At 40.4% G+C, this 16100-nt stretch overlaps 1 protein-coding gene and 1 pseudogene across 1 annotated transcript in view; one reads left to right on the forward strand and one right to left on the reverse strand.

The window, feature by feature from the left end:
• LOC134734321 (late cornified envelope protein 2D-like) overlaps nucleotides 1–16100 on the forward strand; it is a 127026-nt gene that overhangs the window by 96914 nt on the left and 14012 nt on the right. The gene's annotated exons all lie outside the window — the stretch shown is intronic.
• On the reverse strand, nucleotides 9951–10265 carry LOC134734902 (late cornified envelope protein 2A-like; annotated as a pseudogene).

Genomic DNA, 16100 nt, shown 5'->3' on the forward strand with positions numbered 1-16100 from the left:
TTGATTAAGGTGCCAAGATATACATTGAGGAAAGGACAGTCTCTTCAATAAGTGGTGCTGGAAAAACTGGATATCCATACGCAGAAGAATGAAACTCAACCACTATCTATGGCCATATAAAAATCAAATCAAAATGGACTAAGACTTGACAGATTTAGACCTCAAAATATGAAACTACTATAAGGAAACATTGGGGAAACTCTCTAGGACATTGATCTGGGCAAAGATTTCTTATGTAATATCCCAAAGCACAAGCAACAAAAGCAAAATGGACAAATTGGATCACATCAAATTAAAAAGCTTCTGCACAGCAAAGGAACAATCAACTAAGTGAAGAGACAACCCACAGAATGGGAGAATATTTTTGCAAACTATCCATCTGACGAGAGATTAGTAACAACAATATATAAGGGACTCAACTCTATAGGGAAAAAGTCTAATAATCTGATTTTATTTCATTTATTTATTTCTCCCGGTTCCAGTGATTCTCCTGCCTCAGCCTCCCCAGTAGCTGGGATTACAGACCCATGCCAACACACCCAGCTAATTTTTGTATTTTCAGTAGAGATGGGGTTTTGCCATGTTGGCCAGGCTGGTCTCAAACTCCTGACCTCGGGTGATCCACCTGTCTTTGCCTCCCAAAGTGCTAGGATTACAGGAGTGAGCCACCATGCCTGGCCTAATAACCTATTTTTAAAATTGGCCAAAAGATCTGAACAGACATTTCTCAAAAGCGGATACACAAATGTCAAACAGGCATATGAAACGGTACTCATCAGCGCTTGTTAGAGAAATGCAAATTAAAATTGCAATGAGATATAATCTCACCCCAGTAAAAATGACTTTTATCCAAAAGACAGGCAATAATGAATGCTGGAGAGGATGTGGAGAAAAGGGAACACTATTGGTGGGAATGTAAATTAGTACAGCCACTATGGAGAACAGTATGTAGGTTCCTCAAAAAACTAAAGATATAACTACTATATGATCCAGCAATCCCACTGCTACGTATTTCTTCAAAGGAAATGAAATCAGCATGCCAAAGAGATATCGATGCTTTTATGTTTATTGCAGTACTAATCACAATAGCCAAAATTTGGAAGCAATCTAAGTGTCCATCAACAGATGAATGGATAAAGAAAATATGGTACATATATACAAGGGAGTATTATTCAGCAATAAAAAGAATGAGATCCTGTCATTTGCAACAACATGGATGGAACTGGAAGACATTATGTTAAGTGAAATAAGCCAGGCACAGAAGACAAGCTTCTCATGTTTTCACTCATTTGTGGAATGTAAACATTCAAGCAATTGAATTCATGGACATTTTATATACCGTTAGATGTAAAAGAAGAGAAGACCTGCTTTTGGAAATGGAAAAGTAGGTTACTTTATACAAAATTTCCACAGAGAATAACTGTAAAAGCTAGAAAAGACAAAATAAAATATCTGTCTAAATATGTCATCAACCTATCAATTCAGTGAAGATTTTTGGGACCCAATTCTAAAAAGCAGAGAAGCCAAGAGACAGCCTAGAATGTAATACAACTTTTCTCTTAATACATTTGCCAATTCTGAAAAGCTGTAGCTGGAAGTTAAGAATATGAGTATATCTTTCAGAAAATTCATGGGGGCCAGGGAGGAGGGAGGAAAAAAATTAGAACTCAGGGCTCTCAAGAAGGAGGGGTTCTGGTAAACACTCCAGGATTTGGTTGGAGCCAGAAGGGCTATAAACTACGAATGAAGAGAATCAGAAATAGAGCATCCTGGCAGGGCGCAGTAGCTTATGCCTGTAATCCCAGCACTTTGGGAGGTGGAGGTGAGAGGGTCACTTGAGCGCAGGAGCTGGAGTCCAGCCTGGGCAACATGGTGAAACCCCGTTTCTACTAAAAACACAAGAATTAGCCACAAAAATTAGCCAGGTGTGGTGGTGTGTGCCTGTGGTCCCAGCTACTTGGGAGGCTGAGGCAGGAGAATCGTTTGAGCCTGGGAAGCAAAGGTTGCAGTGAGCCGAGATCACACCACTGCACTCCAGCCCAGGAGACAGAGCAAGACTGTCTCCAAAAAAAAAAAAAAAAGCAGCATGCAATTCTGCAGAGACTGAAGCCAGGCTTTGAATGATCTTAGTCCCTGATCAGATTAGTATTACCTGGGAGTGCTAGTGCTCCCAGCCTAGATGCTTGCTAGAAAGAAAATAAAATCAACATTTAGAGACTAAATTACTTCTATAAATTTTTCATATAGAGCTCTACAATTAATGAAAAAAGTGACCAAATATATTTTTAAAAATTTGACTAGAAAAAATAAGAGAAAACAAGCAATGCAAACAGACCAGAGGATATCTAGCTAGTATAGTTATGAGATACAGATTTGAAAATGTGATTAGTATGCTGAATAAATTAAAAGGCAAGGTAGAAAACTTGCACAGGGATCTAGAAATTCTAAAAGGTAACAACATGGAAGTCTAGACCTGAAAAATTAATAACCGAAATTAAGAACTCAGTAGAGAGGTTAAATAACAGACTGAACACAACAGAAGAGATAATTAGCAACTGTTAGATTGGACAGAAGAAAATATTGAAGCAAGGGAAGACAAACAACTGGAAAATACAAAAAAAACATACAAAATATATATGGACTAGAGTGAAAAGTTCTAATATCTAGATAATAATACTTGGAATCCCAGAAGAGAGAGAACAGAAATAAGCAGTATACGAAGAAATAATCGCTCTGAATTTTGACAAACTGACAAAAGATATCAAACCACAGTTTCAAGAATGATTAGGCATCCCATGCACCAGCTTCTTCTGCTATTAGTGCTTGGGGATCCACCTCAGGCCTGGTGTTTCTTGCACTCCTTCTTGTCAAGCTCTGAACTCCTTCCTGGTGAGATGCTGAAATCTTGATTTGGCCTCTCAGCTTCTTAGCCACCACTTTCACTTTCAGCATTCACAAATGGCTGCAGGGAATACATGTCCCAATTACCTGACCCACCCGGCTTGAATCCCCTCTGTTTCCGGGTCTTGACAGCATCTGTTTTCACTGCCTTGGAATAGGCTTGAGAGATAAAATATAAGATGCCCAGTTAAATTTAAACAATGGATAAACAGCAAATACATTTTTAGTGTAAGTATATACTATGTAGTATTGGAAATTTATACTAAAAAGTTATTGTTTATCTGAAATTTACATTTAATTGGGTGTCTTGTATTTTTATTTGCTAAATCCAGCAATCTGCCTTAGTGCCTTTTCTGGGCCTTCAAAGGAGTTTAGAAACATATTGTCCATATTTTTTAGCCGTTCTTATTGGGCAGCTAAAACAACCTAGTTGGCTATTGCTGGGAGAGAAATTCCTGAGTTTTAAAAGATAACTTAATTGAAGTATTACATGCATAAAGCAAAGCACACAATCATTGTATACAGCTTGATGCTTTTTCAAAAAGGTAAACACTTATGTAACAACACCCAGATCAAGAGAGAAATGATTACCAGCATCTTAGAAGCTCTCCTTGCTCCACTTGCGAGTTACCGTGATTCCCATCCACACCAAAGGTAACTGTTATCCTGATTTTTAACAGTATGGATTAATTTTGCTTGTTTTCAAACTTTATAGAAATGAAACCATATGCTAAGTGCTCTTTTGCACCTGGTTTCTTTCCTCAGCATTATGTTTATGAGATTCATCCATAGTATTGTGTGAAGTTATAGTTTGTCAATTTTCACAGTGATATAGTATTTAATTGGGTGAGCATTCCACACTTAATTCTCTGATTAAAGGACATTTGGTTAGGTTTCAGTTTTTTGTTTGTTACAAGTAGTTCTGCCATGACCATCCTTATATATGTCTTTGGTACATATACGTGTGGATTTTGGAGGATTATATTTGGGGAATAGGTCGCAAGTTGTACATATGCTCAGTTTTAGTAGATACTACCAAGTAATTTTTTAAAGAGTCTGTATGAGAGTTATTGCTCTGTATTCTTGGAAGTCCTTGGCATCATTTGTGTCATCATGTTACCCATTCTTAGTGTTTGTCTCAATGGCAGTGAAAGTCTGCCTTGTGCCTGTAATGGGTCTTCGGCAGCAGAGAGGTGGTGTAGGCTGTTCTCATTGAGGAGGTACTCTTATTAGCCAGCTCCCTTCAGTCCTACATAGACTATCTTGGGTTATCTTACTATATACTCCCACAGTCCACATTTTGTAGCAATTTCTTGCATAATTGGCTGCTTTAGCCTTGAGTTTATTACCTCCATGAGGATAGAGACTAACATTGTTTTGTTTATCTGCTATAGTTTAAATGTCCCCTCCAACACTCATGTTGCAATTTGGTTGCAATTTAACAGTGTTGAAAATTTGGGCCTTTCAGAGGTGATTGGGCCATGAGGGCTCCACTGTCATGAGTGGATTAGTGCCATTGTCATGGGAGTAGGCTAGTTGTTGCAGGAGTGGGTTCCTGATAAAGGAATAAATTCAGTCCCCATTTTCTCTCTGTCTCATATATTCACTTGGCCTTCTGCCTTCTGCCACAGAATAACCCTTACCAGATACTAGCACCATGCTCTTGGACTTCCCAGCCTCCAGAACTGTAAGCCAAATAAACTACTGTGTTTAAATTATCCAGTCTTTTTTTTTTTTCTTTTTATTTTAGCTTTAGGAGTACATGTGCAGGATTGTTATATAGGCAAATTGCATGTTGTGGGGGTTTGGTGTACAGATTATTTATTCACCCAAGTGATAAGTATAGTAGCTGAGAGGTACTTTTTTTGATTCTCTCTCTTCTCCCAGTTTCCATCCTCAAGTAGGCTCTGGTGTCTGTTGTTGCCCTCTTTGCATCCATGTGTTCTCATTGTTCAGCTCCCACTTACAAGTGAGACATAAAAAAATTAACTGTTTGGTACTCTGTCATGGCAGCAGAAAATAGACTAAGAAATCACTTAATTGTTTCTGGAATACATTTGGCACTCACTAAGTAACTGGTGAGTGAATAAATGATGAGATTTTGTTGTGCCTCCTCCCAAAAAAATCTTAGAAATATATTTACTATGTAAAGAGCTGCCCCCTTATGTTGATGATATTTAAGATGACAAAGGTGATGACATTGACAAAAACCACATGTCTAGGTGCCATCTTATGATGTGGTTGTGGGGTTAGTGTTTAATTGGCATTCTTTTTTTTTTTTTTTTTTAGATGGAGTCTTGCTCTGTCACCCAGGCTGGAATGCAGTGGCACAATCTCGGCTCACTGCAAGCTCCGCCTCCTGGGTTCACGCCATTCTCCTGCCTCAGCCTCTAATTGGCATTCTTAACCATAGAAATGTCCACTTTCCTTTATATATTTCTATTTTTTTTTTTTGCCCCAACAGCAAAACACTAACAATTAGTATGAGTGTCTTCCATATATGGGTCCACTGTATGTTACTGGAGAGAAGCTTCTGAAGGGACTCATGGCAACCAACTGACCAATCAGCATATCTTCTCCTTGGCTCTGTACTCAGGTCTGTGCTAGAGCTGGGGGACAGAGACAGTTTAATAGGTCTTGATTTCTGCCCTTAAAGAGCTTTGACTAATTGGAGGCAGTACATTTTTATTTAATTAAAATTAAAAGGGAGGAAAGTTTTCAAGGCCCAAGGATAGCATGAGTTTGTGCCTGAAGGCAGTAGAATGAAAGGTGTGCTCTGGTACCAATAAGCAGGGATGTCAATAGTACTATCTAGGTGGCAGGATATGTGGGGACGATTATTAATCTATTCTTTCTATATCCCCATACTTTCCAAATTATTTTTACAATTTTAAAGTTGATTGAAAAAGAACCCTAAATAGTTACTGTTGCAGTATGGAAGGTTTTTTTTTTTTTTTTTTTTTTTTTTTGGTTGGGGTAAGCTCATATGCAGAATGGCCACCCAATCAGTTATTTTTCTAGTTCAGGAGATAGGCAAAGGCTAGTCTGTGGCAAGTGCCGTGGCATAGGGAGGAGCAGATAGCTGTATCACATGCAGAGCCACTCTGTTATCAGAATCTCAGTCCAATCTGGGTCTGGAAGTTTCTCTACATAGACTCTTCTCAGTTTGACACTAGGGAAAGTTGTCTTTATTTCCCTGTTGGTACTTGAGCCATTTCCCCAACATTTTCCTGAGTCACAGGCCCTGTGATGGCCAGAGGATTAAGCTTGGAAAGGAAGCAGATAGTCTGGTTGGATCTTGAGGGCTGTGGGTGTTCTAAAAATGTATTCTCAACTCTCACCCATTCTTGGCCCCTGGCAAGCAAGAAAATCAACAAGGGTGATGGCCTTCAGCTATGGCCTCCTGTGGTGGGTATGATTGTTGAGTAAGTCCGAATGGAAGCAAGACATTGGTTCAGCTTCCTAGTCTAGACTTCTGGCAACCCAGACTCACTTTTCACAGCAAAACACCAGCAGCAACAACAACAAGTAATTATACAGGTTTCATTTTAGGACAGTCTCTGCTGTTAGCATGTTACATATATTAATCCGTTTAACTCACAACAACTCTTCAAGGAAGACATTATTATTATCATTCCCATTTTACAGATGAGTAATCTCAGGCTCAGAGAGGTTCACACAGCTACTAAGTGGCAGGACTGGAATTCAAACCCGAGAAGTTTGGTTCAGAGTCTATGCTCTTAATGACCAGATAATAGGCCAGACTAGACAGAGACACATAGGCATCTGGACAAACTCATTTTATGGGTAATTTCAATCTGGTATTGTGTAAATATATATTCAACACAGATTGAGAAGAGAGATTGAGCTCTGTAATAAGAAGGTTTAAGCAAAAGGATGTATCACCAGCTGGCAAAATAAAATTCTACAGTTAACTGGATTTACTCTATGGGCATATTTTGAAGATACTGTGGGTTCAGTTTCAGACCACTGCAGTAAAGCAAATATTGCGAAAAACCAAGGGAAACAAATTTTTTGGCTTCTCAGTGCATGTGAAAGTTACGTTCACACTATACTACAGCCTATTAAGTGTGCAATAGCATTACATTTAAGAAATAATGTGGATATCTCAATTAAAAATACTTCATTTCTAAAAAAAACACTATAACGTGAGGCTTCAGTGAGTTATAATATTTTTGCTGATGGAGGGGCTTGTCTTTATGTGGATGGCTGCTGACTGATCAGGGTGGTGGCTGCCGAAGGTGGGGTGGTTATGACAATTTTCTAAAATAAGACAACAATGACATTTGCTGCATTGATTGACTCTTCCTTTCACAAAATATTTCTCTGTAGCATGTGATGCTGTTGGATAACATTTTACTTACAGTGGAACTTCTTCCAAAATTTGAGTCAGTCCTCTCAAACCTCGCTGCTGCTTTATCACAAAGTTCATGTAATATTTTAAATCCTTTGTTGTCATTCAGTAATGTTCACAGTATCTTCACCAGGAGTAGATTCCATGTCAAGAAACCACTTTCTTTGTTGATCTATAAGAAACAACTCCACATCCATTCAAGTTTTGTCGTAAGATTGCAGCAATTCAGTCCCATCTTCTGACTCCACTTGTTTTTCTTTTCCTATTTCCGTCACGTATACAGTTACTTTCTCAGCTGAAGTCTTGAATCCCTCAAAGTTATCCATGAGGGTTGGAATCAACTTCTTCCAAACTCTTGTTCATGTTGATATTTTGACATTGTCCTATGAATCATCAATTTTCTTAATAGTATCTAGAATGGGGCATCCTTTCTAGAAGGTTTTCAATTGATTTAGCTCAGACCCATCAGAGGAATCACTGTCTATGGTGGCTATAGCCTTATAAAATGTATTTCTTATATAATAATGATGCTTAAAAACTGAAATTATTTCTTGATTCATGGACTTCATAACAGATGTTGTCTTAGCAGGCACGAAAAGAAGATTAATCTTGTACATCTCTATCAGAGAAAAAAAAAACAGAATGAAACCGTATGGGATGCCAGGCAATTAGCTAATAAGTTTTGCAACATGAAGTGTCTCACAAAGAAAATCTACCAGACATCTCAACCATGTCAGACTCCATTTTTACAGGTGGTGGCTACTGAGAACAGCAGCTGGTAAGATGCTTTATTTTTGAATGGCTTTTCCAGGTCTAATTTCTCCTAGCCTGAAAGAAATGATGAGGCTAGAAAGAAATCAGGTTGGATCACATGAAGAAAAAGTAGCATCAGGAAGCCAATATGGTGTCTTGGATTGTACTATAAATCTTCTGGGTGGGTGCTGAGTCTTGATTAGATGGCTTCATACAGCACTAAGTATAGCATCACATGCCAACAAACAATCAATAAAGCCTTTTAGTAATGGTGGCTGATGATGAAATGCCCTGTCTTTTGTCAAAGTCCCATTGCTTATTCTCTGCCACCAGATTCTCCACCTAATGTTAGAGGCCACAGAACAGGAGTTTAGTTGAAGGACATTCCAAAGGATCTCAGACCCAAAATTGAAGTCTTCTGCCATGGATGGGGTCTATGCTTGGGGAGAGACACAGTAGCAGATAATGAGAAAGAGCCCATCCTGGCAAATGGCACATGACATCTGGAGATATTGACAGGCATTAGGAAATGATCTGAGCAGAGAGGCCCCCAAATAGAAGTCACTCTACAGATGGAGTGCAATGACACAGGCAATGTGGGCTGTTCAATGGGGCAACAAGGAGGTCAGCAGATGTCCAGCGTCTGGGTCCCCTCCCTGAAAGGGCAAGTGAGAACGAACAGGGATCTGGGAACTGGGTAGGTTATAAAGTCAGAACCACTTGAAGATTAGAAAGGTAAGGACCAAGATTACATCACCCGCATGTGGCAGAGCTGAGATGCAAATTCAGGGAACTAGAGTCCATATCCTGGATACTTAACAACTTTACTCTGCTTCCTCCCAGAACTAGGCTGGGGCTACATGTTAACGCGGTTTAGGGGCCTCAAAGGTCATTGATCATAGATCACCATGACACATATAATAATAATGAAAAAGTTGAAATATTTTGAGAATTTCCGAAATGTGACAAAAAGGCACAAAGAACACATGCTCCTAGAAAAATGGCACTGACAGACTTGCTGGACGCATGGTTTCTGCAAATCTCAATTGTAAAAAAAAGCAGGCCAGGCGCGGTGGCTCACGCTTGTAATCCCAGCACTTTGGGAGGCCGAGGCAGGCGGATCACGAGATCAGGAGATCGAGATCACGGTGAAACCCCGTCTCTACTAAAAATACAAAAAAAAAAATTAGCCGGGCGTGGTGGCGGGCGCCTGTAGTCCCAGCTACTCGGAGAGGCTGAGGCAGGAGAATGACGTGAACCCGGGAGGCGGAGCTTGCAGTGAGCCGAGATTGCGCCACTGCACTCCAGCCTGGGCAACAGAGCAAGACTCCGTCTCAAAAAAAAAAAAAAAAAAAAAAGCAGTATCTGTGACAAACACTAAAGCTATTTGCAATGACATGTATGTCTATACTTAGAAGACTGCTTATGAACCTACACTGCGGTCAAATAGCATATTTTTACTTCCATCTGCCTTCCATTTCTTCTGTTACATAAGCTCACTCCTCCAAACAAGCTCGGCCAAGTACATATTCCTCAGTTTCACTACACTTCTGGTGATGTTTTCTTATATCTTATATTAAACACACACACACACACACACACACACCCTTGGGAAGCAGCCTAGTTACCCACCCCTTAGTCAAGCTCTGCCTTGGCCTCAGGCTCTCTGAAGAAGGGCTCACTGATGATTCTGGACTATGCAGGGCTGAGAGAGTGACCGGGGCACACTTTAAGTAGGAAACAGGAACTTTATTTTTGCAAAGAAAATGGAAGATAAGCAGAATGTTCTACGTGTGGAAATGCCTGAGTTAGCTTTGCGATCTACCATCCCCAGGATGTCAAAATGAGGGAAAGGAACAATGAGAAGCAAATTGTTTGATGCTTTGTCCCATGTGTACTTCAGAGGTCCTCAGGACCCAAGTCAGCAGCAGCTCCCAGAGCTGTGGCAGCAGCTGGAGCCCTGTGAAGGCTCACATTCACAGCAGTTGGAGCTCTGGGGTCTGTGGCAGTGGGACCTGTGGCACCTGTAGTGGCTCAGGCAGCAGCCACCACCTCCTCAGCTGCAGCAGCCCCCAGAGCTGGAGCCACAGCAGCCCCCAGAGCTGGAGCTGCAGCAGGAAGAGATTGGGCATAGTGCTGTGCACTGGGGTGGACACTTTGTGGGGCATTTCAGAGTATACTTGGAAAGGCACTTTGCAAGGGGCTGACACTGCTGCTGGTTCTGCTGGCAGGACATCTGGGCAGGTGTTCAATCAACCTTGAAGAGAATAATGACATGGTATGGACAAGTTAAATCAAGGGGCATGTTTTTTACCTCCTCTAGAATCACTATGAAGGGCGATAGTAAATGATATTTAGAAAACATGAATAAGCATCCAGAGGAAACATATAAATCTTTCCTCTAAAAGTACGTAGATTTAAAATGCAGATGTAGTAAACAACATCTTATTCTCCTCTATAAAAGGACACAAGGATGTCTCAGTCTTCATAGTCCTGCATGCAGCATTCAAAACTCTCTAAAATGCCACCATATTATTATAAAAACAAGCCCCTAGAATAGATGAGGTTGGCACACTTGCTTTTTAGCCCAGGGCAGTTTCCAGAGTGGCAAAGTGCCACTGACATCTTAAGCCACAATGCAATAGTTTCCTCTCCCTCTGAATTTTATTCCTGTTCAGTATGGCAGAAATCAAATACATAACTCTTTTTCCTAAGACTCTTTACTTCCTCCAATCTCTCTGTCCTTCTCCAACCCCTCTGGTCTCCCAGGTTCTCATTCATCCTGGTCACACAAAAGAGCACAGACATGTCCCTAGGGAGTCAGAGCAGATGAGGTGCTGGAACTGGGTATGTGTCTTTTATAGATCCACGCTTGGCTCCAGTAAGAGCAGGAAGTGGCTCTTGCCCAACCAGGCATGTGCTGGGTGATTTGTGACGTTCCCCTCTCTCCTTGTCCCTGCAATTCAAGGAGGCCTTGGGAGCTCCCAGGACCCCTCTCTGGGGCCAGGGTCCAGACAGGCTTTATCCAGTTGTACCCTCTTCCAGGCTGGAGTTCTGTAGAGTTTACTTGGGATGCACAGGGAGCCAATGTCTGGGTAAAGATGCTATTTGTTCTTTGGGAAAACTCAGGTCAAAGCCACAATTTATTTTTTATTTTTATTTTTCATTGTGGAAACATTCCATTCTGATTTCCCCCACACTTGGGGTTTGTCTTTGAGGTCCTGCTTCAGGTACCAGCCATTCCTAGGCTGGTTGTTCTGGAGTTTTGAATTAGGAAGAATCCTCCCAACTCAGCCATCCTTCCTGGGACCTGTCCTTCAGGGTGGACTCTGGGTCTCTGCTTCTCCTTCAGCTGTCCTCTGAGGAGCAGCTGTGCTATTCTGATTTATTTTAGTTGTGAGGATAGTAATGACTGAGCCAATTTAGTCCAAACAATTAACTCTTTCTTAATTTGGCAAGAGGAAGGCAGGCTATAGAGGTCAGGTCTCTGTAACTGTAGTCAGGGAACCTGGTGTCAATTCTAGATCTAACTCGTGACCTTTGAAATATCACTGACGTTTCCTAGGCATCTGTGTTCTTTTTAAAATGATCAATGAGTACCCTAATACTCATTGATTCGAACATTAAGAAATGAAAATATGTAGCATATGTTTGGTATGTTTGGTACATAGAAAATGCTCAATAATGCATGCTAAAACAAATGAACAGCATCTAGGCCTTATGAGGGGGTCTAAAGATGGTCACTTATGGTTGCTACCTTTAAAGAACTTATCCCTAAACTCTAATAAGTGGCCTGAGAAGGGCTTGCCATGCTGGGGAGCTTCTAAATCTGGAGTCCAGTTATCCCTGGGAATGAGGAATGGGAGATGACATTGACTGAGGGATTGAGTACAGCTTGACATTGAAAAATCAGGGAAGAGTTTGGGTTAGACAGATTTTTTCATTTATTGAAGGCAGTCATTGTACCGTTCATTGTTTGAGGAGAAGAATAAAGCTGTGAACTAAATGGCGGTGGTCACTCCCTCACTGAGGTTCCCAAATAAGGAGAAACATATGACCTCTAAAAGTCTCTTTTAGAGGTGTTCCATTCTCAATTTATGTATTACCTATTTTCAGACAAGGTCCCTACCCTCCACAAGCTTTCAGGCCAAATGTAAAATAGATAAAAAAATGAACAAAGTATTTGGTTAAATGGACATTCATTTAGCACACCAGATGAGGTCTGTGGACATCAGTCTGGAATTCTGGATTTGGAGGTGAATCAGACAAAACCTCTAACCTTGAGAAGCTCACAGTCCACTAGAATCTCTGAAGAACTTCTTTGCATGAGAAAAGTCCATGAGGTCCAAAGCAGGTGGCTCTGAATTTCATCTCCTGAATCATTACTTTGCAATGAGATATGTGAGATACTTCGATTAGTCCAAATTTTTCTTCGGTGTTGTCAGCCTGAGTTTCCTCATTCTCTGTGAAGAGATGTTTGTAGCAACCATGATAGAGTGAGAGGCAGGACTGAAGTGTATGGGTATTTACATGTGGTGTGTGTGTGTGCATCCATGCACACACACATACACACACACACTTATATACTTAATTGGCGGTGGGCACAAAAGCACAAAAAAGCCAATTCCCCTGGTTTTTGGTGGCTGGAGGACAGAGAAGCACTTCATTACACCCACTGGTGTCCAAGTTCTTTTAGTGTTCCTTCTCACTGTTCCATGAACTGAAATGCATATGAAACAGCATACTATTTCACAAAGTTGTCCCTACTCTGTAAGATTTCTTACTAGTATTTTAAAACATTATAAGATATGTGTGTTTATCTCTACAATTCTGATCCTATCAGAATGTGAGAGCTGCTGAGTAAAGAAACCCTGTTCTCATCCTCTTGGGTCCCCATAAAGTGGTTGTTCAAATAAATAAATCATTATGTTAGATGGATGAGTAAATAATGATGAATGCCAGGGTGATGATTTCAGAAGTTTATCTCCAAGTCCCTTTAGACTGGGAATCGATAAACTCCAAGATGGTATCTCTAAATGTCTCCAGAACCTCTTCATTCATCAGAAGGTCTTGCTAGGACCTCAAATCTACACCCCTCCCAATATTTGTTCTCTTTCCACCAATATGATCATTTCTCTGGTCAAGACATTTGATATCTCGGTATAATCTTTGATCTATCCCTTTTCCCCATCATATATACACAAAGGGACATCCAGTCTTGTAGATTCTTTTGAAAAAACTCTCTTAAAGTTTTCTATCCTCTCTTTCCTATTTGTCTTATCTAAGCCCCACCTCACAAAGACTGGCAAGAAAGATGTGACCACCTATTTCATGAGAAGGGACTGGCATGCAGCGACCCGGACCTTAGAGCCTCAGCCCAGTGACCAGGTTCTTGGGATCTCAGGCCATCTGAGGCTTATATTTGGGAAAGGGTGTGACTTGTTGAAGGCCCACAGGTCTTGGGCCCCAGTGAGAGGCCAGAGTGCTCCTACAGCCCTTTTGGAAGGAGAATGTCAGGAATGGCCCTAAGTGTTCCTTGGTTGTGAGAGATTTTCTCCGGCTCTTTCCAGAGACAAGGTTCATCTCTGAGCCCAGCCTGGGGACTCCTCCTATGAAAGGTGTCCCTGGTTCTTCTTCTTCATCCTTTTGGACACCTCTGCAGCCTGAGCTAATTCTGAGACTCATCCTGGTAAGTGTGTCTGTGCAAGACCAAAGGACGTCTCTGGATTTGGGAGTTTTGTGGTTTTCAGATGTTTAAGCATTCTTGTACATGTCTTCTAGGAGCAGAATTGCTGAATCTTGGTGTATTTAGTAGCTAAGAATTTACATTTATAACAGAGTGCTAATCTGTTTTTCGAAATTATTGAATTTTTATGCCCAATATCCTTAAATGAATTTGAAACGATCAACTCCTTTATAGTTTTGTACTGTTTGCCTAGAAAACAATTTTGGCCATTGTTTTCTATGTTTCTTAATAGTACTTTAGTTTCTCAACTAGTTATAAGAGAATTCATACGTTTTGTCTCTTCTTGAGCTTATTTTACTAGATTATACTTTTTAATGTATGTTTTCCATTTTGTCTAAGCTTTCAACATTGGCAGTGTATGGTTATTGACAGTCTTTTATTTTTATATTTTGTTCTCTGCTTTATTATGGTTATGAAGATACATAGCTTTTTAATTTATAATATTTGATGATAACTTCTCTTTTTTTAACCTATGTTAGTCTTGCCAGGGTGGGTTTTCTGGGTATTTGTTGTTGTTGTTGTTTGTTTGTTTGCCTATTCTGGAATTGGGACTCCTCTATTTAAAAATATTTCTCATCCTTAAGGATGAGAGTTCTTGCCAAGTTTTCCTTTCAACTATTTTCAGACCCCAGGGTTTGGTGGTCAGGGAGCTACCAAGGAGGATTAAGTCCCCTCTTGAGTAAAGCCAGGGAAACAGAGAAACCTTGCTCCTGTGAAGAACTCAGGAAAATGGTTGGGAATTAAATTAGTTTGAGTTTCACATCCTCATCCCTCCTTCTCCGACCCCCTAGAAGGTGGTAGACTACAATCTAAAAGGTGGGTAATATTTTTTGCCAGGATGGGGGAAGGAGAAGTACCAATGTAAAGTCCTCACCTGATGAGCTGGTTTCCTGATGCTTGGACTATAAAGTGGGGCTTGACCTCACTGGGGGCTTGACACAGACACTGGAGCCTTTCCCTCGTAATTATTTCCAGTCAGAATCTCTAATACTCCCCAGTAGAATATGAATTCACGGGCCTAAATGATAAGAGCATAAAGTCACAAGTATTTAAAAAATTCCATTAACATCAGAGGTATTAGAAATAATTCACCATTGTTTAAAATGAATACATAAGAATCTTTCATATTCTATGATGTAAATTCTTAATTCATCAGCACTTTTTGCCCCTGACCAATACTTTTTTTTAAAAAAAGTATTGTAAATATACTGAATATGAAAAGAAACTGAATCAAAAGACAAGAAAAAGGAAATTGAATCAAAAGACAAAACTCCTTATGGGATATCCAAGGAATAATAAATACAACTAAATGTACAGTAAGGAACACACAAGTTAGAAAATATAAAAGAATAACAACAACAACAAAAACCCCTAAAGGATAAGACAGAAGGTAATGAATATAGAAGACCGACAATGGAGATCTAATTTACATATAATTTGTATACCTGAAGAAGGAAAGGAAGACAATGAATTAGAATAAATACTTCATATTATAATTCAGAGACTTTTATTTATGTATGGAGTAAACTTCTCTTTCTTCCGCTCAATGCAACCATACAACCTGGGAAGACTGACAGGAAATAGCTAGTTGAGAGCTAGAAATAGCAGCAGACAGACAGGGGAAGGACATGAGAATTCAAAAAGTAGAACTGAAAAGGTGCATAGCTTCCCTTTCCCTCCTTTGGTTTCTCCTGGCCTGAACTTAATGCAGGTGGAAACCTGAAAATGAGCACAGTGGGCACATACAGAGCTTTTGAAGAAGTCAGCTAGTTCTGGCTTGAGGAGCAAAAAGGTAAGCCCATAGAAGGTGTGGAAGTCCCCCATTTCAATCTCCTTGTTCTTTCATACCCCATATCTCAGGCAACTCTATGGTGGAAGGCAGTGACAACAGCTGATAAGGGAGCTAGCAGGAGTATAAAATGTGAGAAGAGGAACCCCTTCTCCATTTCGTGGAGCTGTACTCCCAAAAGGGCGGGGCCAACCCCTATTGCTTTCTTTCTCTCGCTGTCTTCCCAATTCTTGGTCTTAGACATGGGCCCAGTCATATAAATGTGTGGCAGAGAAGGGTAACTAGAGGCTCAATTTCTGGCAAGTAGACCATGAAGGTGAGCCTCCCTGAACCTGAAAGTACTGAGGAGATTGCAGAGGGAGAGACAGAAGCTCAGGAAAGAAACCCCATAAAATTGTTTACGAATTCCAGAGTTTGCTGCAAGGACACACGCAAGGATCTGATCCTCATTAGCAGATAAAAACGTGATAACTTATTAATAGAGGTTCTACTTCCCAGATCTCAGGCTGATGCTGGTTGGCACTCACTCTGGACAG

This window comes from Symphalangus syndactylus, chromosome 12 (assembly GCF_028878055.3).
Source record: "Symphalangus syndactylus isolate Jambi chromosome 12, NHGRI_mSymSyn1-v2.1_pri, whole genome shotgun sequence".
Classification (NCBI taxonomy): Eukaryota; Metazoa; Chordata; class Mammalia; order Primates; family Hylobatidae; genus Symphalangus; species Symphalangus syndactylus.